The sequence below is a fragment of the Bubalus kerabau genome, chromosome 3, assembly GCF_029407905.1.
Source record: "Bubalus kerabau isolate K-KA32 ecotype Philippines breed swamp buffalo chromosome 3, PCC_UOA_SB_1v2, whole genome shotgun sequence".
In the NCBI taxonomy this organism is placed as follows: domain Eukaryota; kingdom Metazoa; phylum Chordata; class Mammalia; order Artiodactyla; family Bovidae; genus Bubalus; species Bubalus kerabau.
This window is the reverse complement of record NC_073626.1, coordinates 12,098,499-12,121,311: the sequence shown is the minus strand read 5'-3', so window position 1 is coordinate 12,121,311 and position 22,813 is coordinate 12,098,499.

Sequence of the window (22,813 nt, the reverse complement as noted above, 5' to 3'; positions counted from 1 at the left end):
CTACCACGTACAAGGCACTTCTTGGAAAACTAAAACTCTAAGATAATCTTTTCCCTGCAATAGCTTATAGCCTCAAAGAGAAGATATGCATGCACATATACATTCTCAGAACTACAGCTTTCTAAATGATAAATGCATCTGTATGCCATTATATGCCCCAAGCTTATGAAAGGGGTGTAAAATAAGTCTCTCTTTGGTTTGATGCTTCATATTGGTTTTTTAGTTTTTAATGTTGATGCAGACACTTAAAAAGAATTTGACCACACCAAGTCATCATTGCACCATGTGGGATCAAGTTCTCTGACCAGGGATGGAACCCATGCCCCCTGCATTAAAGCATGGAGTCTTAACCACTGGACCACCAGGGAAGTCCCTGCATCATATTGTTTAATGTTGAGATCCAAAATGACTCTAAGCTCTCCATGGTTATAAATGACAATCTTTTCCCCCACAATTTCCCTTACTAAGTACTTCCAAAAAGTGTCGGGCATTTCTCTTCTGGGTAGCCTCTATTTGTCCCTCCTCCTATTCTCCTCTTTCGTCTGCCTGCTCTGAGTCCCAGGAGGCTGACCTCTCCATACACTACTGACTGTTTCACACGGGCTCCATAGTCCACTGGCTTCTGGTTGGGTTGGGAGAGTGGAATACACTAGCAGAAGATGGGGGTGCAGAGAGAAAGAATAGGTTGTGTATTCACTTCTCTTCTTCCCTGCCTGAGAGCTGTTCTAACAGCAGCTGCACCTCTCTCAACCACAGATCCTGTCTCTAGACTCATGACTCCAGTTCCTGCAAGGCTCTGGGAACAGTATTCATCCTTTGCCCCTGTCATGGTTAATTTCATGTGTCAACTGGATGGGGTTGATGGGGTGCCCAAATAAGTGGTTAAGTCTTATTTCTGAGTGTGCCTGTGAGGATGTTTCTGGAGAAGACTAACATTTAATCAGTTGGTTGAGTAAAATGGATTGCCCTGCCCACTGTGGCCTCATCCAGTCTGGTGACAGCCAGAATAAAAGTCTGAGTGAAAGAAAATGATTTCTTTCTGACTGTCCTTGAACTCACACTAAGGCTGGAACTTACGCCCTCGGCTGTCTATCAGTTCTCCTGGATTCCAGCTTGCTGACTGCAGGTCATGAAGCTTCTTAACCTTCATCATTGCATGAGCTGATTCCTTATAATTCATGCATACACAACATACCCTTTTGGTTTTGTTTCTCTGGCTAATTTTTTTCTCCTGACTACTGTATCCCTTCAGATCTAGAGACGGTAACGGCTTTCTAGTGTTGTCAGACTCTGGGTACTTCCACATTGCTTCTTGGTATGCTTAGCCCCACCCATGCCTCTGCAAGGCCTTCTCAGGTGGCAAAGAGTCTGCTTGCTAATGCAGGAGATGCGGGTTTGATCCCTGGTCAGGAAAGATCCCCTGGAGAAGGAAATGGCAACCCTCTCCAGTATTCTTGCCTGGGAAATCTCAGGGACAGAGGAGCCTGGTGGGCTACAAGTCATGGGGTCACAAAGAGTTGGGTATGACTGAGTGATTAAACACACACACACACACACACACACACACACACACACATACTCCTACCTCTGCAAATAATCCCTTCAATAAACTTTCTCAAAATCCTGGTTGAGTAGGCATCTGTTTCCTGCCAGAAGCCTGACTGAGACAATAGCCTGAAGGGCACATCTTTTCATTTACCATTCTGGCTGGGAGGACACAGGAGCTCAGAGCCCCTGAGCTCAGTGGTACCTAAAGACCCCTCTCCAAAGCTGGTGGCCTCCAGACCCTCTCACCCACTGATCTAGGTTTGTTTGGCAATGACTATTTCCCTCACTCAACCGAAGACTTTGTGTCACCTAGGAAAGAAGAATTCAGATAGTTCATCTAATACAGTGGAAATCTCCAATATGGCAGAACTAGAGAAGCATCTGACGTGTAAAGATTTTATTCTATTTAAATATAGAATGATAACAGATTACTCAGGGTTGCCTACTCTGTCTTAATCCTTCATTAAAATAAGGTGGTAAGATGCCAGTTACAAGAAACTGAAATAATCCTTTTCTTTTTTTACTGTGTCTTAGGTACATTACAGATCAAAGAGGCTTTGGTCTTTTGGTTTTATATTCCAGCCATTTTAAATACATTACTTATTGAAGATGACATGTTCTTTGCCCTAACAACTGGCTTTGATACTTTTGTCATGAGATTTTTCTTGTATCACAATTATTTATTTAAATATCCAGAGTAGTATACTTATTCTCATAATAAGGCCTTTATATTATTTATCATTTTATCTCCAAAGCTATAATCTTTAGTACAGAGGCACTATAAGCGTTTATTAAGTGAATGAAAGAATGAATAAATGACAATGAGCCTTGAAATGTAACTCACTTGTAAGTTGAGAGCTATGAAGCTTGAGGGGCACAGAGTAATGCCATGGGTTCCTGTCTCCTTACTATGAAGGGTTCTGCCTCTCAGCTCTTTCCAGGCTTGTTGTCATTGTTTAGTTGCTCAGTCGTGTCCAACTCTTTTGTGATCCCATGGACTCTAGCCCACCAGATCCTCCATCCATGAGATTTCCCAGGCAAAAATACTGGAGTGGGTTGGCTATTTCCTTCTCCAGGGGATCTTCCAGACCCAAGGATTAAATCTCAGTCCCCTGCATTGGCAAGTGGGTTCTTTACCACTTGAGTCAACAGGGGAGCCTGTCTTGCCAGGGTATTTCCTACCTATTAGGTGTATGTTGCGCTCTTTTGAAATTGGTTAGCAGCTTATGAAATTACCCGGAAATTCTGAGGTAAGCTGTTCTTTCTTTCCTATGTCTGGCAAGCTGCTTTTTACCAATAAAATAAATTTTGTGCAATTTTCAAATTATTGCCTATTGAGGATATGATTCACAATATATCCCCTCTATTCTCCAAACTTCAAACTAAGTCACAGGAGAATTACCAGTTTATGTACCACAGAGAAAAATCTGCCCCCCGCCTATTCTATTATTTATTATATCACAGCAAATTGAGGACTCAGTGATGAACCTAAGAATTTTAAGCCCCTGAGCAAACTTGCAAACTTTCGTTGTCCCTTTCAATGCAGGGCTACTCTTGATATAATATATATGTGCATATATATTTCTATATAATATATATTTATAAATTATATGTATATATTTAAGTACATTATATTTAAATTATTTATTTATTTAAGGAAGAAAATGGAAGCAACCTCTTTTCTCACTGTTGTGTGTTTCCCCGGGCATAAGTATCAGAATAGTTAACCATCAGCAGACTGCACAGCCTATGCACAGTCATTCGCTCCACCTTCAGCTCGCAGAGTTCAGCAGAAGTGGATGTTTGCTCAGTCTTAGGTAAAGATGCAGGGAAATTCTAATAATTCTCCAGTGCTGTCCTTTGTTGACTTAAAATTATTTTCAAGTACTAGTAGCCATCCATACATCACAAAACTGTCAGTGGTTTAACACAACAGGAGTTAATTACTACTCATTTAACAGTCCAATGAAGGTTTCCTGATGGGTGGACAGATTTCCTCTGGTGGCGATTCAGGGGCCCAGGCTCCTTCCATATTATGGCTCCTCCATCCAGTAGCTGAGTCCTTGGAGACCAGCAGCCAACTGGGAAAGAGCATGACGAGTGTTCCATTAGAGGCTTTAGTTCACATTTCATTACAAAGAGCTCAGCCGTACAGCTGCTCCTAACCCCGAAGATGCTACTGCCCAGTGACAACGGTACCCCAGGAAAGAAGGACACAGATTGTTCTGTGAATAAAGAGCTGACTACCACTGGAAGTATGGGCACAGGGCATATAATCCCAAATAGAATATTTCTGTGGGTTTAGAGTGAGAGAAAAGGCAAGTGCTGAATCTGAAACTCAGAAATGAGAGATCTTCAGCCCTTATGCCTTCAGTAATAGGGAAGAATCTTTATAGTCTGTTATAAGTTAATCACTGAAAGAATGTTGCCTATAACCTTGCTAAGTCACTTCAGTCGTGTCCGACTCTGTGCGACCCCATAGACGGCAGCCCACCAGGCTCCCCCGTCCCTGGGATTCTCCAGGCAAGAACACTGGAGTGGGCTGCCATTTCCTCCTCCAATGCATGAAAGTGAAAAGTGAAAGAGAGGTCGCTCAGTCGTGTCCGACTCTTAGTGACCCCATGGATTGCAGCCTAACAGGCTCCTCTGTCCATGGGATTTTCCAAGCAAGAGTACTGGAGTGGGGTGCCATTGCCTATAACCTTAAACCATATATAACAGCCCATCTCTGGGAACCCTGCCTCCCAAGTAATAAATGTAAAGCTGAAAAGCCTTTGCTTTACCTACAGGAAACATCCTGACCAGGCCCTCTTGTGAATGACTGCAGGGAGGAAGAAATTAACACATCCCCTCCTGAGGCTGACCAGAATGAGGAAATGTTTAAATTGACTCCCTCTCTTTTAGCGTAAAAGAAGCCTGAATTCTAACTCAGACAAGTTGGTTCTTTGGGATGCAAGTTCACCATCTTCTCAGTCTGCTGGCCTCCTGAATAAAGTCTCTATTCCTTGCCCAGACAACTCGTCTTTCGATTTATTGGCCTGTCTTGCAGTGAGCAGTACGAGGCGAGCGTACACTCGGTAATGAATTTCCACGCAGCCAGCCAGGAGCCTTGCTGCCCGTGGCCCGCAGCCCCATTTGGGGAGTTTTCAGGTGAGGCCCTAGCAGCTGTCCATTGCTTGTCCTGAGGGTCTTTCCTTCAAAGTTCCCCAAAGCGGCACTGGCTGCCCAGTGCTTGGCAGCTGGAGCAAGGAATGGACATTTGGGAGGTGACCAGACTCCAAGAATGCATACAGATGGATAAGTTGCGCTGGTATGTACAGCCAGAAATTTTTTTTCCTGTCTATCTGGGGCTTTTTCTCCAGAATAAGCTAATTTGTTTTGGGGGTACCCTATTGGAGAGAGGAAATAGTTGAGTTTTCTCTTCGTTTGGTGCCTTTTGTCTGGAATAAGCCAATTTGTTTTGTATCTGAGTGGGGTGCCCTGTAAAGAGGAGTTGCTGGACTTCTACCTGATTTGTGAATCACTGAACTGGTTCATTTGTTTCTTTGGATGCTAGCGTGTGTGTGCATGTGTGTGTGTGTGTGTGCCATTTGTATTTTGTCTTGAATTTCTGTCTTTAAAATGGGAAACGTTTTATGCGTGCTCAGTCGTGTTTGCCTCTCTGGGACCCTATGGACTGTAGCCCACCAGGCTTCTCTGTTCATGGGATTCTCCCAGGCAAGAATACTGGAACAGGTTGCCATTTTCTACTCCAGGGGATCTTTCCGACCCAAGGATTGAACCCTCGTCTCTTGCATCTCCTGCATTGGCAGGCGGATTCTTTACCACTGCACCACGTGGGAAGCCCACGGGCAGTGTTTAACTCTGCCTGAAGAAAGTCCTCCGAGGTGCACTTTGGGTAAGTGATCTGATTACGGCTCTGAACCCATGTGTGGGGGGAGGATGGTACTTAATTGAAACCGAGTGTGGCAGCAGTACTGTTAGGGGTTGACAGAGTGATCCTGGGACACTGTGCTGCTCCCCTTGTCATGTTAATTATGTTGTTTGTGGTCTCCTGTGTCGAAACCCCAAGACCAAACTTGAGGGTTTATTTAGGATTTTCTGATTGTCTTTTTTGGGTTTTTCATTTCATTTCGTTTGTTACTGTTTCTCCATTTATAGCCAAATCAGTTTTGTGATATATAAAATGTTTACTGATGTGAAATGGAGAAAAGGAACAGGAAAAAGAAAAACAAAAAAACCTGTCTGTTCTTGTCCAAGAGTGGGACAGTCCCAGGAAGAAGAGAAATTTCCACTTGTTTCCTAAAATCATCAGAAGCTACAAATAGACATAAAGGTCTTTTCCATAAATATTAGTAAAGAGGATTTAGCCATTTAGACAGGTAACTTGGACATGTCCCATCTGCCAGAAACCCAATTTGAATCCAACCTCTTTTGTAATTAATGGGTTTTACATTGTTGTACCTGCGTCATGGCTGAAATTTCGGAATGGGAACTGTGAGGTTCCTGTGTTTGTCTGTTGTACATGTGCTATAGTTGTGTGGCATTACCACACTTAATTTGTAAAAGAGCTGTATTCAATTGGCTTAAAGGAAATTAAGCCCTTATATGAGCATTCAATTCAAACATTATTTGAATTTTGGGTTCATGTGATCTTAAAATTCAGTATTGAATTATTTTGATATCTGTTATTAAAGTTAGCTTAAGCTTATTGGTTTGATTAAGTATATTGCTTTTTTTGTATCTAGGTTTACTAGAAATCAAATAAGACCTTATTATTCCCATTACAACGTGTGTCAGCAAGAAAAATAACAATATGACAGAGCTTTTAAGAAAATAAAATAGACGTAAATGAAGTGTTAGAGTTTTAGGTAAACTCCATAGGAATAATTGTGTCTTAGAAATGTCTTGAATGTCCATCCAAAATAGTCTCTCCAGATTTTCATGTCTTTGAAGTAAGTTGAATGAAGAGAATTCATTGACTATCTGGATCACTTTATTTTCTGTGTATATATACACACAATTTCAGTGTAATTGCTTTACAATGTGTTTCTGTTGTACAAAAACATGAATCAGCTGTAAGTATACTGGGTCATTTTAAATAGAATAAAATATTAGAACATTAATTACGGGGCAGGTCTACATTTGCTTTTCTAGAAGAGGAAGATTAAAGTGTAAGTTTGTCAATTAGGAAATTCTGGTATGACAGATAGTTGATAATTAATTGCTCCTTGCTTTTCACTAGAGATAGAGGTTAAGAATTATAAGAGACACATTTAATATGCAAAGATTTAGGATGTGTATTTTCAGGAAAGAAGATATGAGGAATAGAAATGCATTCTGTTGTTTCTGAGGGGAAAAGAAAATGCGTGTTCAGTCGTGTCCTACTCTTTGTGACACCATGCACTCTAGCCCACCAGGCTCCTCTGCCCATGAAATTTTCCAGGCAAGAAAGATACAGGGGATCTTCCCAACTCAGGGATCAAACCCACGTCTCTTGCATCTCCTGCATTGACAGATGAATTCTTTACCACTGTGCCAAATGAGGGACAGAAAAATATGGAAATAGAAAGTTATGGAAGGTTTCTCGAGGAACACAAAGTTTTGTACATGGTCATGATTGGCTAAGATAAGATTGAACTTAATTAAGAAAATGAATTTTAAAGGTAAAGTACAAAACCTGAATTTAATTCTCTAAGGGAATAAAGTTCTTTAAATATTGAATTGCTTTTTAATAATTGTGAGTTTCTTTAAGTGATCTGTATTTGTGATCTTTTTTTTATCACTGGTTAAAACTTTTTGATATTTTCAACAAACTTTCCAAAGATCAAATTCTCAATGAAGTTCATTTGACCTCTAGCTAATTTTTGAGGTTTTCCAAAGGGTCCCTGGAACACCTCAAAACATTTGTTCTCTCTTCATCTCAGAGAGAGGAATATTAAGCTAACTAGGATTATTTGGTTTGTTAAATCATGTGAGAGGCATTGTCAAATAAGCAGTGATAACATATCTTAGATTATATTATATGGGTAAATATTATTAATATACACATTCTAGAAATTATATGGAACTCCTAAAATTCTGGTATATCCTGGTAAAGGGTTTCAGTCATAATTTTGGTAATTAAATTGCATGTTACAGAAATAACCGGTTTTCTTTTGAACTACATTGTAGTCCCTGTTTTTTGATGCCAAAGCAAAAATGCCCCTTTTAATAGTTTTACAGTGGTTTCTCTCAGTTTATTGGCCTTTTGTGTCGTGAGCAATGCAAGTTTGGTCTCAGTAACATTGGTGTTTTCTCTGTTTTGAGTGGCAAGTCAGATGCTCCTTTTCCCAAGATGTAGAAGACTTATCAGGGAAATATTCCATCCTTCCTGCCCTCATGTTTCTTCATAGAGAACCATTCACCCCTCCTAATAAAGTCCAATCATTTGGACCCCACTGAGCAGCAGTGGACCCCATATCTTGCTTCTTCCACTCCTTGTCACAATTGAATAAAATCGGATTAGATATCAACCCGAGTTAAGCAAATCAGATACTCTCTCCAAGAAATTAGAAATTGGAATTCAAAATACTAGGTAGACTATACTGAGTGTTTAAACTCCCAGATGAGATAAAGCTGGGACTGGCCATCTGTGTTTTAGCTGGTGTTACAGGTGCTCAAAAAGTCAATCTGGGGGTGAGCGTACAAAGAAACAAGAGTCTCAGAGAGTAGCCTTGAGTTCTGGCATTCCAGCTCCTGGTTCCCTCTCTTAGAAGTTTCATCTTTCCAAAAGATATCCTTCTAAGCTGAAACTAGAGGGGGGTGAGTCTACAGCCACTTAGTTTCTAAAATTAATTTCCACTTGGTTGCAGGGACTATCTCCCTGTAGACAATGATGGAGTGTAACAGTAAAGTAAAACCCATCCATAAAATTTATCACTAAACTCCAGAAATAGAGCCCTTTTCTATATCCAAACCTCCAGAACATTCTAGGGATGGCACAAAAAGACAACACTCAAGACTTGGCAAAAGGGACTTTGAGATCAGGAGATTATTCTGGATTATCTGGGTGGGCCTGATATAATCACAAGAGTTGTTACAAGGAGGGTCAGAAAATAAGGAAAAGATGGGACTTGAGACCCGTTTCAGACTTCTGACCTTGAGAAATATAAGAGAATAACTTTGTGTTTAAGTAATTAAGTTTATGGTAATTCATCATAACACAATGGGAAATGAATACAGCTAGTAATTAATAAATGTTCATGTATGCTTAGTCAATCAGTTGTGTCTAACTCTCTGTGACCCTTTTAGGCTCCTCTGTCCATGGGATTTTTTAGGCAAGAGTATCAGAGTGGGTTGCCATATCCTGCTCCAGGGTATCTTCCTGACCCAGAGGTCGAACTCACGTCTCCTGTGTCTCTTGCATAAGCAGTTTTCTAATAGCTGCTTGAATATAATTTTAGAGTGAGTTCAGCATGGGTATGAAAAAAATGGACCCTGTTCTTCATTGCATTTTATAGAGGCAGGAGAGGAACCTACTTTACAGAATCATTCTTTCAAAAATGGGTATGGGGAGAATTTCCTTGGCCATCCAGTGGTTTGGCCTCTGCTTTCACTGCTGAGGGCCTGGATTTGACCCCTTGTTGGGGAACTAAAATCCCACAAGCTGTACAGTGCAGCTAAAAGAAAAAACAAACAAACAAACAAAACTAAGCTTAGGGGATGGGGGTGGGAGGCAGGGTTTATGCAAGAGGATAAAAAGCAGGTCTCTAGCAATTCCAAAAACACTGAGTTTAGGGGGGAAAATGTAGGTTCCATACAGTTAGCTCCTTTTTTAGAACCAAGAGGATTAAGAGGCAGATATGATGTCTTAACCATCTGAATTAACCATCTAGAATAAACAAAGCTCTGTCCTTCAGCTTCTTAACCACTTTATAGAGCCTATGTGGCTCACCAGTCCTGTCTTCATCTCCTACTCTTTTTAATGAAAATCACTTCTTGACACCTGGTTCTTAGTAGAGTCTCATGCTTAAAGAATATGGGAGATTACTGTCTATTATAACGTTCTGGTTGATCTCTTGGCAATTTTTTTTCAGCCTCTGAGCATACCAGCTTCACAAAATGAGATGATCTTACCCACACTACAAATACCTTAAAAATAAAAACACTCAGATCGAATATCACTTCTTTTTCACAAAACTCTGATATGATAGACAATGATAGCTATTGGTTTTGTAATTCCCAACAAGAGTTCTTTTCTTATCTCTTATCAGAGCCTGTCTTCCAACCACAGGTCGGGGCAGGTGCACCAAACTTAACTAATCAGAGTCCCTCACTGGCACTGATATATAGACACTGGAATTGCTGGATGTGACAAGACCCATCTGAGGCTATCTTCCCACCATGTTAGTTGAGACTGTTCTTAGAATGAGTCTACGCAGAGACTGGTATACATGAAAAAAACAGAGCAGAACAACACTGTGACCTGTGGCTCTGAGTCCCAAGTGTTAATCTCTACATCCCTATCCTATGTATTTCTCTAACTTTGTGGACTCCACATTCTTTTCAGCTGTATAAGCCAATTCATCCCTTTTTTTGCTTCAGTTAGTTTGAAGTGTATTTCTGATTCATCTGACAACTAAATGAGCACTTCTCATTACATTAGAAAATATGTCAGTGTATAAAGGTTAATTTCTATTTCAGTGAATTACAAAGAATCTATTTTGTCATTGGAGAACATATTTTGCATAATCCCAGTTTTTAAAAAATGTATTGAGGCTTGTGTGATGGCCCAGGGTATGGTGAGTATTGATTAATTCTCCACACACAGTTGAAAAGAAAGTGAATTCTGCTGGTGTTGTAGGATGGCTTGTTCTATAAATGTCAGTTGGGTCAAACTGGTGAATAGTGTTGTTCAAGTCTTCTAAACTCTAATTTTCTGCTTATTTGCCCTATCAGTTATTGAGAGAGTAGTGTTGGAATCTCCACTATAATTGTGGGGTTTGCCTGTTTCGTTCTTGCAATTCTATCAGTTTTTGCTTCATCTGTTTTGCTCTATGAAGTGCATACACATTTAAAATTCTTATGTCTTCCTCTATGAAATTATCCCTTTGTTATTATGAAATGTTTCCCTTTATCTTTCATAATATTCTTTGTTCTGAAATTACTATGTTGGATATTAATATAGCCTATTGATACAACTTTCTTTAATCATTTTGCTTTTAACCTATATGCATCTTCATATTTAAATTAAATAAGTTTCTTATATGTAGCATATATAAGATCTTGCTTTGTGATCCAGTCTGACAATCACTGCCTTTTCATTGGAATATATGGACCACTTAAATTTAATGTAATATTTTATTTTATTAGATTTAAACATATTACCTTGTTATTTATTATCTAGTTGTCCCATATGTTCTTGGTTATTTTTTTCCTTCCCCTGCCTTCTTTTGGATTAATTAAGCAATAGGATTCCATCTCCATTATTGCTATACTCCTTTGTTTTATTTTTTAGTGCTGAAACCAAAAGTTTTTAATATATATCTTTAACTTATCACCATCTATATTTAAGTACTATTATATCTCTTCATATGCAATGTAAGAGACTCACAATTGTATGCTTTCATTTCTACCCTTCTTTTCTTTACATCACTCTTGTTATACATTTAACTTCTATATGTCATGTGCTCCAAAATATATTTTATTTATTTATTAATTTTGCTTTAAACAATCACTTATCTTTTAAAGGTATTTTAAAATAATAAAACATTGTCTTTTTATAATTATCCACATATTTTTCATCTCTCACCCCTTTTAGTCCTTCATTTTTATGTATAGATCCAAATTTCTATGTACTATTAATTTCTTTTCACCTGGAGAACTTTCTTTAAACTTCTTGTAGTACAGTATAGCTGGAAAAAGTCTCTTAGCTTCTATTTGTCTAAAAAGTCTTTGTCTTCATTTTGAAAGATATTCTTAGTATAGAATTCTAGGTTGACAGGATTTGGTTTGGTTTTGATTGTAAAGGTGTTGCTCTTCTGTTGTCTAAGTTGCTTTATTTCTAACAGGAAGTCTGCTGTGATGCTTATTTTGTTCTTCTGCATGTACTGTGTCTTTTTTTCCCCTCCTTGCTGCTTCTAGAGTTTTCTTTTTATCACTGGTTTTAAGCAATCTGCTTATAATGTGACCTAGTAACATTTTCTTAATGTTTCTTCTGCTTGAGTTCATTGACCTTCGATCTATAAGTTTGTACTTCTCATCAAGTTTCAGAAAAATTCAGTCAACATTTCTTCAAATATTCCCCTATTCTTTCTTACCTTTCCTCTGGGACTCTGATTACACATATGTCAAACTTGTTGATATTTTCCCACAGATCACTGATGGTATGTTCACTTTTTCCAGGCTTTTAAAAATATGTGTTTTATTTTAGGAGTTTCAATTGCTGTGTTTCCAAGTTTACCGCTCTGTCCAATCTGCTGTTAATCCCATTCGCTATAATTTTCATTTCAATTATAGAGTTTTTCATTTCTGGAAGTTCTATTTAGTTCTTTTTTAGTCTTTCTATCCCCATCATGTTCATCTTTTTCATAATATCCTGGGCCATATTTGTAAAATTCATAAAGCTGTTTTAAGGTCCTTGTCTGCCAGTTTCAGCATCTCTGCTACTTCTTGATTTATTTCTATTGTTTATTTTCTTCTCATTATGGGTCATACTTTCTTGGCTACTTTGCATGTCTATTAATATTTTTATTGGATACTAAACATTATTGGGTGCTAGACTGTGTTGTATTCATTTAGTGTGGGACTTTGTTCTATATGCAGTTAAGTACTTCATGTCAATTTGATTCTTTCATGACTTGCTTTTGATAAGCCTGAGAAGCCTTTAGTCTGGGAATAATTTAGCCCCGCTGCTCGGGAGAGTCCATTCTCAACTGTATACCCAAAGCCCATTTATTACAAAGTTTTTTCCTGTGACAGTGAAAATGTGGCCTATTCCCAGTCTTATGTAAGCTTGGGGATTTTTCAGCTTCTTTCTGATGGTTCTTTACCAAACTTTTTCTGCACCCCCCCAGCCCCCGCCAAAATATCAAGGGATCTCTCTGCACATCTTTGGAATATTTATATTCTCCCCCATGCTTCACTCTCTCCCTCCCTCCCCTCCAGTGTATGTCCACAAATTTAGCTGTATTATCCTCTCTGAGCTTCACCTCTGGCTTTCTTAACTCAACAAGACTACTGGGTTGTGTTTGGGTTTCCCCAGCCTGTGCTACGACCTGGAAACTGCTCCAGGTAAAAACTGCAGCAATCATAGGACCCACCCATTTGTTTTCCTGCTTTAGAGGTCATTGTCCTGAATTCCATGCTGCCCAATGTCTGACAACTGTTTCATAAAATTTATCTGGTTTTCTAGTTGTAGCAGCAGGAGAGCAAATTCCATACCAGTTAACTCTTCACAAGCAGAAGCAAGGTTTTCCACTATATTTTGGTGATGCTATTTATTTAGGTTTGCTATTGTGGTAATAGTTTTTCTTTTGAATGATATATCATAAGACATTCAGATGTACAGCAAAACTGGTCTTAACTGCTCTGATCTCAAGTGTTGAAGACCAGTAGAAGTGGGGGAGGATCAGAGACTAAATTTTAACCCAATATGGATGAATCATTCCATTGCATCAGTTTAAACTATCTCTTTTAGTGACTCAATTTTTGTTTGTATGAGAAAATTGTATTCAGTCTCACATCCTCTTAGGGTAATCAACAGGTAGTAGTTCACCCTCAAAGTGTTCTAGTTTTAGCACTAAAAGTCCTGCATCCTGGAAAATCTCTCAATTCCAGGGAAATTTGAAGCAGGTGGTCACTACGTCACCCCCTACTCCTCTCCAAGATGGTGCCTGAGTGTTGAGACAGTGGTACATTTTTCCTATCCCTGTGGTTGCAGAAGAAAGATCGAGCAGTAATTCTTACTGGCCACTAGCCAGAACTGGTAAACAAAGATTCAATTGCCTCCATTCCTGGTAATTCTATTGGAGCTGTAGCCACATATCTAGGGAGCAATGGCCATCTACTCTTGATGAGTAGGAACTGCTTCAGTCTCACTGGCCCAAGGAACCCACGGGTTCTTATAAGGATACTCACTGTTCTCTAGCTTGAACGATCTGACCTACAACCTCAAGGACAGGGCCACTGCATGAAGGCTCACACTGGCAAGCTCTCCAGATAGCACGCCTAGCCACCATTGGCATTTCTCCATAAGGCACACTGGAAATACTTAATTTTATCCCCAACCTGGGAGTTCCTGTGGAGCTTTTTCTGCCTGACGACATGATGCCACTGAATTTAGCTTGATGTGGTCACTCTCAGTTTGTTGTGGGGACAGGCAGTGAGCCTATCTAATACATCTTGCCAACTTGAAACTTGATCCTGGGAAGGGTCCATCAGGATGCATGTCTGACCACTGGTTTCTTCCACCTATAGTTTTTTATTTTCTCACCATTCCCGGGGAGCTGAGAGAGGTGGGATTTTGACTTGGGCTCTCTCTTTATCACGTGCTTCTACTGTAGACCTCAAGTATAAACTAAAACTGACTCACCATTTATAACTCTTACAATATAAAATGTGGAGACTTTTAAAAATCATAATACTTTTCTCTACCAATATAGCCTAGCTTTCTAGATTTACACATCAGAATTTTAATATTGACTCTTATTACACTTTAGCTAGACAGCATATTAAAAAGCAGAGACATTACTTTGTCAACAAAGGTCCATCTAGTCAAGGCTATGGTTTTTCCAGTAGTTTTGTATGGATGTGAGAGCTGGACTATAAAGAAAGATGAGCACCGAAGAATTGATGCTTTTGAACTGTGGTGTTGGAGAAGACTCTTGAGAGTCCCTTGGATGGCAAGGAGACCAAACTAGTCCATCCTAAAGGAAATCAGTCCTGAATATTCATTGGAATGACTGGTGTTGAAGCTGAAACTCCAATACTTTGGCCACCTGATGTGAAGAACTGACTCATTTGAAAAGACCCTGATGCTGGGAAAGTTCGAAGGCAGGAGGAAAAGTGGATGACAGAGGATGAGATGGTTGGATGGCATCACCTACTGGATGGACATGAGTTTGAGCAAGCTTTGGGAGTTGGTAATGGACAGGGAAGACTTGGGTGCTGCAGTCCATGGGGTCTCAAAGAGTCAGATACGACTGAGCGACTGAACTGAACTGAACTGAACTGAATGAGGTGGATGAAACTGGAGCCTATTATATAGAATGAAGTAAGTCAGAAAGAAAAACACCAATACAGTATATTAATGCATATATATGGAATTTAGAAAGATGGTAATGACGACCCTATATGCGAGATAGCAAAAGAGACACAGATGTAAAGAATAGACTTTTGGACTCTGTGGGAGAAGGTTAGGGTGGGATGATTTGAGAGAATAGCATTGAAACATGTATATTACCATATATGAAATAGATGACCAGTCCAATTTCGATGCATGAAACAGGGCACTCAAAACTGGTGCACTGGAAGAACCCAGAGAGATGGTATGGGGAGGGTGGGAGGGGCGTTTAGGATGGGGGGACACAGGTATACCCATGACTGATTCATGTCAATGTATGGCAAAAACCACCACAGTATTGTAAAGTAATTAGCCTACAATTAAAATAATATTTTTTTAAAAGAAGAATTCTCTCATTAAATAAGTTTGGAAAATTCAGGATGATATAAAGTTGAAAATATTTCTTATTGTAGTTCTTCTTATAACTTTCAATATGTTAATGAATTTTAGACTCCAAAAGTAGAATACAGAATATGCCAAATTTATTTGACCACAGAATCCTTTTTTCAGTGAACCTTTACTGAAACAATGATTATAAAACCTATTTGAGAAATGCTATGCTAGTGATTTCCTAATATTAAAAAAACTTACACCCTATATTCATGTGAATATTAATAAATTAAAAATGCCTCTGTTGTCTGCACTAAATATTCTGTTCCTCCCCAGGTCTATTTTCCATCCATCTCCAATTTGCTTGAAGGCTCGTAGGCTGTCCTCTATGTTCTTCTGGTTTCCTTCATCCTCAGACTCTCAGCTGGGCCAGCCAATGCGAGGCCCTGACAAGAGATGAGAGGCTATGAAGAAAGCCCATTATGGGGCTTCCCTGGTGGTCCAGTGGCTAAGGCTCCTTGCTCCCAGTGCAGGAGGCCAAGTTCAATCCCTGGTCAAGGTACTAGATTCATATGCCGCAACTAAGACCTAGCACAGCCGAATAAATAAATATATAAAAAAAGAAAGAGCCCAATATCACTCTCCTCGTTTCCTTCCTTCTGGGCCAGGGGTTGGCAGTGGTTTTCTCTTGAAGGCCACAGCTTCTAATGGGAAGCTGGTTCTACAGTTACTGCTCCAGCTCCAGCTGTCTCTAGGTTCCAGAAACCATTATTCCTTTCCATTATTTCTTCAGGCTTAGCAGTTGGTAACAGCTACCTGCTGTTACCACTGCCAAGGTGTTTCACCATCCATTGCTGGTTCCACATAACTCTGTATAAGGTATAAATGTCGAAATCATTTCATTAAACTCTCTTTGATTTCACCACTTGAGTGAGTCCTCTGTTTCCTGATTCATATAATGTCTGTTTATAGTACTGAAATTAACTCACACTTCCACATCCCCTTTCCCCTTCCAACCACAATTTTTGTTTGTTAATATGGAGTTTTAGATGAGATTTCACAGTTTTCAGTTGTTAGTATTGTCATTTATTTTAAACTGAGATTTTGTCTATAGGAAATGTTAGTGATATTTTGCATTTCTTCAGTCATACTTATTAATATTGTTTAGAATAACTTTTGTTTAAATGGTTTGAAGGCTCATTTTTAGTGCTTTTATCCTGGGTCTACTCTATTCTTGAATACTTTACTTTGCTTAATCACTCAGTTACCTAGAGTGGTTGTCAGAAAGAATATATGAGTTGTATATTTTAAAAGTCATTGCATATCTTAAAATATCATTCTGTTCCCTTCTCAGAACAATGCTTTGGCTTGGTATAAAATTCATGAATCACCATCCCTTCAAATCCTCTACATGTTTTTTCCAATATCTACTATATTTTAAGGTAGTGGAGAAGTAGTCTGGGGCCAACCCAGGTTTCCTTTGATGAGCCTCCTTTCCATTACTGCCAGCTGAAATTTCAGGGAAGAGTTCTTATTTCAGAAGACCCCCTATCTCTCCCCGCCGCCCCACCACATGCAAACTTTGAGACCATGAAAATATTCTGTTCCTCAAATTTTCCTATGAGATTTATCATTCAGTAACTTTTCTTGTCTGATTCTATCTTTACCATGATGCTTTCAAAATGATGGTTTTCCAAATTTTACTACTTGGTCTCTGGCACTCAACTGTAAGCAAGAGCTTTCTTTTCTCCCTGAATTATTTATCTATTTGTTATAAGTATGGATGCAGGATTTCTGGTTTTTTCAATGGTTTACATTTCATTACTATACTTAATTTTTTTTCACATTCAGATTTTCCCAGACCTATCCAGTGAAAGCCTTTTCAATCTGACACCCTCTCTCTTGACGTTCAATTGCTCATTTCCAACAAAATTAACACGCAGGGAATAAGATTCCTAAGCTCAAATCATCAGCCTGTCCTAGAAGCTACCATCATTTTCTCTTTGTATATTCCCCCATGGCCAGACTAGGCATTAGACAGCATCTATTGAGTTCATTCTCTATTTCTTCAAGTCTTTTCTGATGATGTATTCTTTTGTACTGATTGCTACAAGCTTCTGTATATACTTGCATGTGTCTAAATTAGAGAAATCTGTAGATCTGATTTTTTTTTTTTTTGGTTAGATCATCATAAAGCAAGATCTGACATTTTGAACATAAGTTCAAACGTGCTTATGCAAATATCCATCTAAAAATACGAACCTTATGGCTGCACAGTCTAATATGATGTGTGTGTGTGTGTGTGCACGCACATGCACAAGTGTGTCCACTGTTGTTGGAAACCATCCAGGGAACAGGCTATCCCTTATTAAAACCACAGTGAAAGTAGCATTGGGTGCAATTGGTTATCAGTTCCAGACTAAGCTTGGTGCTTGCAAGAGGTTGCTACTGGGATCAGTGAAGTCCAGCAGAACACAGATCAGGGCAGAAGCCAGAATGAATTAGAACTTAAGTCAAGTCCAGGGTAGAGGCTAGACTTCAGGAACAAAACAGAAGGCTCTGGCCTCCAGATCAGGGAGAATCAAAGGTAGAAGCAGCCCAGTACCCTGGATAGCTCCCTGAGCGCAATAGCTTTGCTTTGCTTCAGAACGCCATTTTGCTTCTCTGCTCTATCTGGAATTCTCAGGAACTTAAAATTTCTTATCCCCTCTGTGTTCCCTCTCTTCCTCTATCCAACCTGGTGACCATTTCCGTTCCTGCGATGGTTGATTTTGTGTGTCAGTTTGACTGGGCCCCAGAGCAGATAATGGTTATTCTCTGTTTCTGTGAGGATGTTTCTGGGTGAAATTTACATTTGAATTGGTAGACTGAGTAAAGCTGATTGCCCTTACTGTTTGCAGAAGAATCTCATCCAGTCAACACGGGGCCTGCATAGAATAAAAAGGCTGAATAAGAAGGAATTCTTCTTGACCAACTGCCTTTAGCTAGAACATCAGGGTTTTTCCTGCCTTCAGACATAAACTGAAACATCATCTCTTCTTGGGTCTTGAGCCTACCAGCTTTTGGGTCAGAACTTACACCACCAGCTGTCCTGGGTCTCCAGCTGCTGACTGCAGATCTTGGGACTTCTCTGCCTATATGATTGCATGAGGCAATTCTTTATAATAAATCTGTGGATGGGTAGATTGATATATATTCTATCGGTTCTGGTGTTCTGGAGAACTCAGATACAATCCTCTTAAGAGTGTTTTTTTGCAAGTTTTATATTGAGAGGGAGGTTCTCTCATGGAATATTCATGTCTTTAGAAGGATCTACAAAGCCTAGAATAAGGACCCTGGGACACAGCATCAAACAAAGAAATTAATGGCATTTCTCTCTTTGCCTCTATGTGAGTGTGGCAGCTGAGTGTCATCTTTCAGGATATCTTCCTGCATGTGTGTGTAGCACATGAATGCCTCCAAGGGCTAGGAGCTACAGCCCGTAAACTGTTTTAACCCCCTCCTGCCACTCAGCCTGTGACACGCCGCAGCCAGCCTGAGCCGGCACCCACTACCGTCTCATGGCTCTTCCTTCCCAGTGAGGCTGCCACATGTCACCAAGAGCTGCAGTTCGCTCTCACACGTTTTGCATAATCAGTTTCTATTCTGTCATGTTCTCTCACACATGGTGCTCAGAGACTTCTGGAAAATAGAGAACATTTTTCAGTTCAGATGAGTAGCATGATTTTACGCTGTGCTCAGACTGTTTGGTAAATGAAAAGTCAGTTACTCACATATCTGTCAGATGAAGAGAAAGACGCAGAGATGAGTAGAAGCTGTTTTTAGATCCAGAGGCCACTCCTTTGCCTCCACCCCCACCCCCTAAGAAGTGATCTGCATCATGGTCCTGAGAATTGCTTGCATTTAGATTTATAACTAAATCTGCTGAATGCATTTCTGCAATAGCTTTTAAGTGTTTCTTTCCTTTTGGTACATTCTACAAGCCACTCCCCAATCAAACTTCTGAAAGCACAGTTTATGCTCAGCTTAGAGGCTTAGTTTTGCTGTTGACTGGCTACCCAATCTATTAATGTCGCCCCTTCTCTGAGCCTCACCTTCCTGAAGTAACATTAGGATGATTATGTTTCTTCCTTGAAGGACTGTTAGAAGGATTCACTGAAAGCTTGTACATGAAGGGCTTTCTAAAGGGTCCCTAGCAGTGTTCATTAGTTCTCAGGATCTTTCTGTGGCTTCTCATTACTTAAAGTTCAAACTCCACCCTGGCATTTAAACGACTCCAAGTCCAAAACCCACCCGAACACCCCTTTATTGTTTTGATTTTCTATTCCCCCCAGATAACAAACTTTCTTTTCCAGCTGGACATATGTACCCATATTCTCATTGGGTGTGGCTGGTGTGGAATAATAAAGTCCAGAAAAATTCAGGACATTGAAGAAACATGGCAGAAACACCAGATGACTTGGCAGAACTTAGATTTGAATACACATTTTAAACAGACTTTTTTCTCACTTGACTCCTGATGGTAGAGTGTACCAATTCCGTATCTTGGCAAAAACGACCAAGGCTTGGTTTCTGGCTGGCACTGTTTTCCAAGTGTGTGACCTTAGAATGCTCTCTTTAACGCCCTAAGATTTCCTTTCTTTCTCTGTTAACATTTTGAATGTTAGCAGATTGTTGGGAGGAATCGATGAGCCAATGTATGTTAAAAATAAAGTTAAAGGAAAATGTTAAAGGATTACACAAATGCTAGTTTGCAATTAACGGGTCATTGTGAGGACAGGTGAATTCACAGTGCTTGACAAATACCTGCAGAGCAGTTCTTTTGATCCACAAACTCTGTAATCCCCTAAGATAGATGATTCCATCATTCCCTCCATAGGTCTGTCCTCAAATTTTCATAAGCAGAGCCAATCTAAGGGGAGAGGAAAAGCAGTTAAACAACCTAAAAACACTAATTTTCCTTAAATTTGGAGAGCAGATATTATCCAAGCAGGCAGTTGCCTTGCCTCAGAGCACTCACAGTATACTTTAAACCTCTTTCCATTGACAGCCAGCTTTTGATCATCCAGGGACTGCTCACTCCGTTTAGGGCTTTGCTTTTCTTCCTCTTCCTGCCCACGGCCTCCTTCTTCATCATCCCCTACCCATTAGCACACCTCCCCAAGGGAGGGTCAGGAAAGAAGACATTGATTAACTCAAATAAGTCAATAAGAGTCCTTTTTAACAACTTAAACTGGTGAAAGACCAGGTCACATAAAACGTGGTTTGTGAGCACTCTGTGAATTTCATTCATTCACCATCCTTTCCCCTCCAACATAACCACAAGTAAACTAGAGGTGGACTGAACGGGAGCCCTTCTCACAGAAATTCAGCTTCTTTGGCAAAGAGCCACAATGTGTCAGGGTGCCCTCTTCTCCCTTTTACGAGTAATGAAATGCTGTTCGACTCCTGAAAGCTGCTCTTCAGACTGTAGGGACACGAGGCCAGGGAACAGGAGTCACCCAGAGTGACTGTTTTGGAGCCATAGTCTTCATAACAGAAGCAAGAAGATCCGAAGGGGAAAGGCAAGCACCCTTCAGCCAAATCCAGACAGGGGTCGTGCATTCTTCACCTGACCCGCATTCAGTAAGCACACTTCCAAGACGCATGGGCTCCCCTGAAAACGAACTGCCTAAACATCTGTGGGGAGACAAAGGGAGACATGGTGAAGGAACCCAGAAATGAATATTTCAGCAGAAACGTGGGAAGAAGTACACTGCAACTTGCAAACAGCCTTCTGTAGCACATGCCATAAATTAACACAATATAAATTTATACATATTTACACCACATAGTCTCTAACTATATAAATCCTCAATACTCAGACTTGTGGGGTAGGTGTAAGAGAACAGTCCATATGTTTATTCATGTTCTGTGGAGCTCTAGGGAACTCAGTGAGTTTATACACACACACATACAATATAACTAAAGGTGATTCTAAATGTTTAAGTCAAATTAATGCCTAACGACAAAATTCTGTTTTAGAAAATGTTCCCATCTTCAAAGATAACTCACAGCCAAAGATAATTTTAATTCCATTTAAACTGAGCATTTACCTAGTTGCCTTATGTATACCAAAGCATCAGTAAATAGTTACTGATGTGCACGTACAGATTGCGACCCCATGGGCTATATGGTCCAAGCAATTCTGCAGGCCAGAATACTGCAGTGGGTAGCCATTCCTTTCTCTAGGGGATCTTCCCAACCCAGGGATTGAACCCAGGTCTTGTGCATTGCAGGCAGATTCTTTTACCAGCTGAGCCACAATTGAAGCCCAACTCACAGCCAAAGATAATTTTAATTCCATTTAACTGAGCATTTACCTAGTTGACTTATGTATTCCAAAACATCAGTAAATAGTTACTGATGGGCACATACAGATTGCACAGAGTAAGTTTTTTACTGAAGGAAAAGACAATTTAAATGACTTTTCCCTAGGCTGTCCAATTGTATGAAAGAAAGCAGGGTTAAAATACAAGACTTCCAAATTTCTCCAGGGAAGCTCCCTAATTAATAAGGGATCCTGTAATACCTGAGTCGCTGGGGAAGTTGCTGAAATCAGAGTCAGAATAGCTGGGTTCTGCTCGTGGCTGACATTTGCTGCCGTATTCTCCTTGGACAAGTCACTCAATCTCTTGGAGACCCATATCCTTGGAAAGATAGTAACAACTGCCCCAAATGCCTCCCAAAATGGCAAGAATCAGTGACACAGAGCCGATGTGAAAGTCCTTGGCAACTACAATGTTTTTCGCATGTACTGTCAAGTCATTGTTATGGGTTCTTTCATAATTTGCTGCTAAGCAAACAAAGCACATTCAGTTGCTTTTACAGCTTTCTTGGAAGAAATCTACAGCTGAATTGCTGTTGACGCTCTTTGTCTCAGAAGAATGCCATCCACAGTGGTCAGAGAAGCACATCGTAGCACCAATTGCCAACTTGCCTTGGCACATGAGTGTGTGTGGGCAGGGATTGTCAATGTGTCTTGGACATTGCCCAGTACCCAGTGGGCACTCATTAAATATGGAGTAACAGTAAGTATTTTAGGGGAAAATGGCTGTCTGACACAAACAAGACAGCAATTTCCCCACATGTCACTACTTTAAAGGTAGAGCAGATGTAAAGTGAACAGAGCCTTTCTGTCCTGGCAGGCACCAGAGAATCACAATAGAGTAGAACTACGCACATCTGAGCCAAAGTAGCAACCGCTACACAGTGAAGGGTAGAGAAGCCTCATCTCTGCTTTTCTTTACACTGACAGTAAATAGAATCCTCTGCAGATAATACCTTGTCTCTATTTCTGAATAGCTTGTTTCTCCCACTCATTATATTGGTAATATATCCTTTGGGGATTGGAGGGGAGAAACTTTCTTCTCTTACCTCCCCCACATCCTTTCAGGCATGGAAAAGGGCTCCACATCATAGAGATGCCCTTAGACTCCATGTCACAGTCAAGACATCAACTGAGAATCACATATAATAATTGAGTGATGCTGTGTCCATATGGACCCCCCATCTACCACCACCAGCACCACCACCACCACCATGCATAATGGAGCAGTGAGGAGTCCAGCA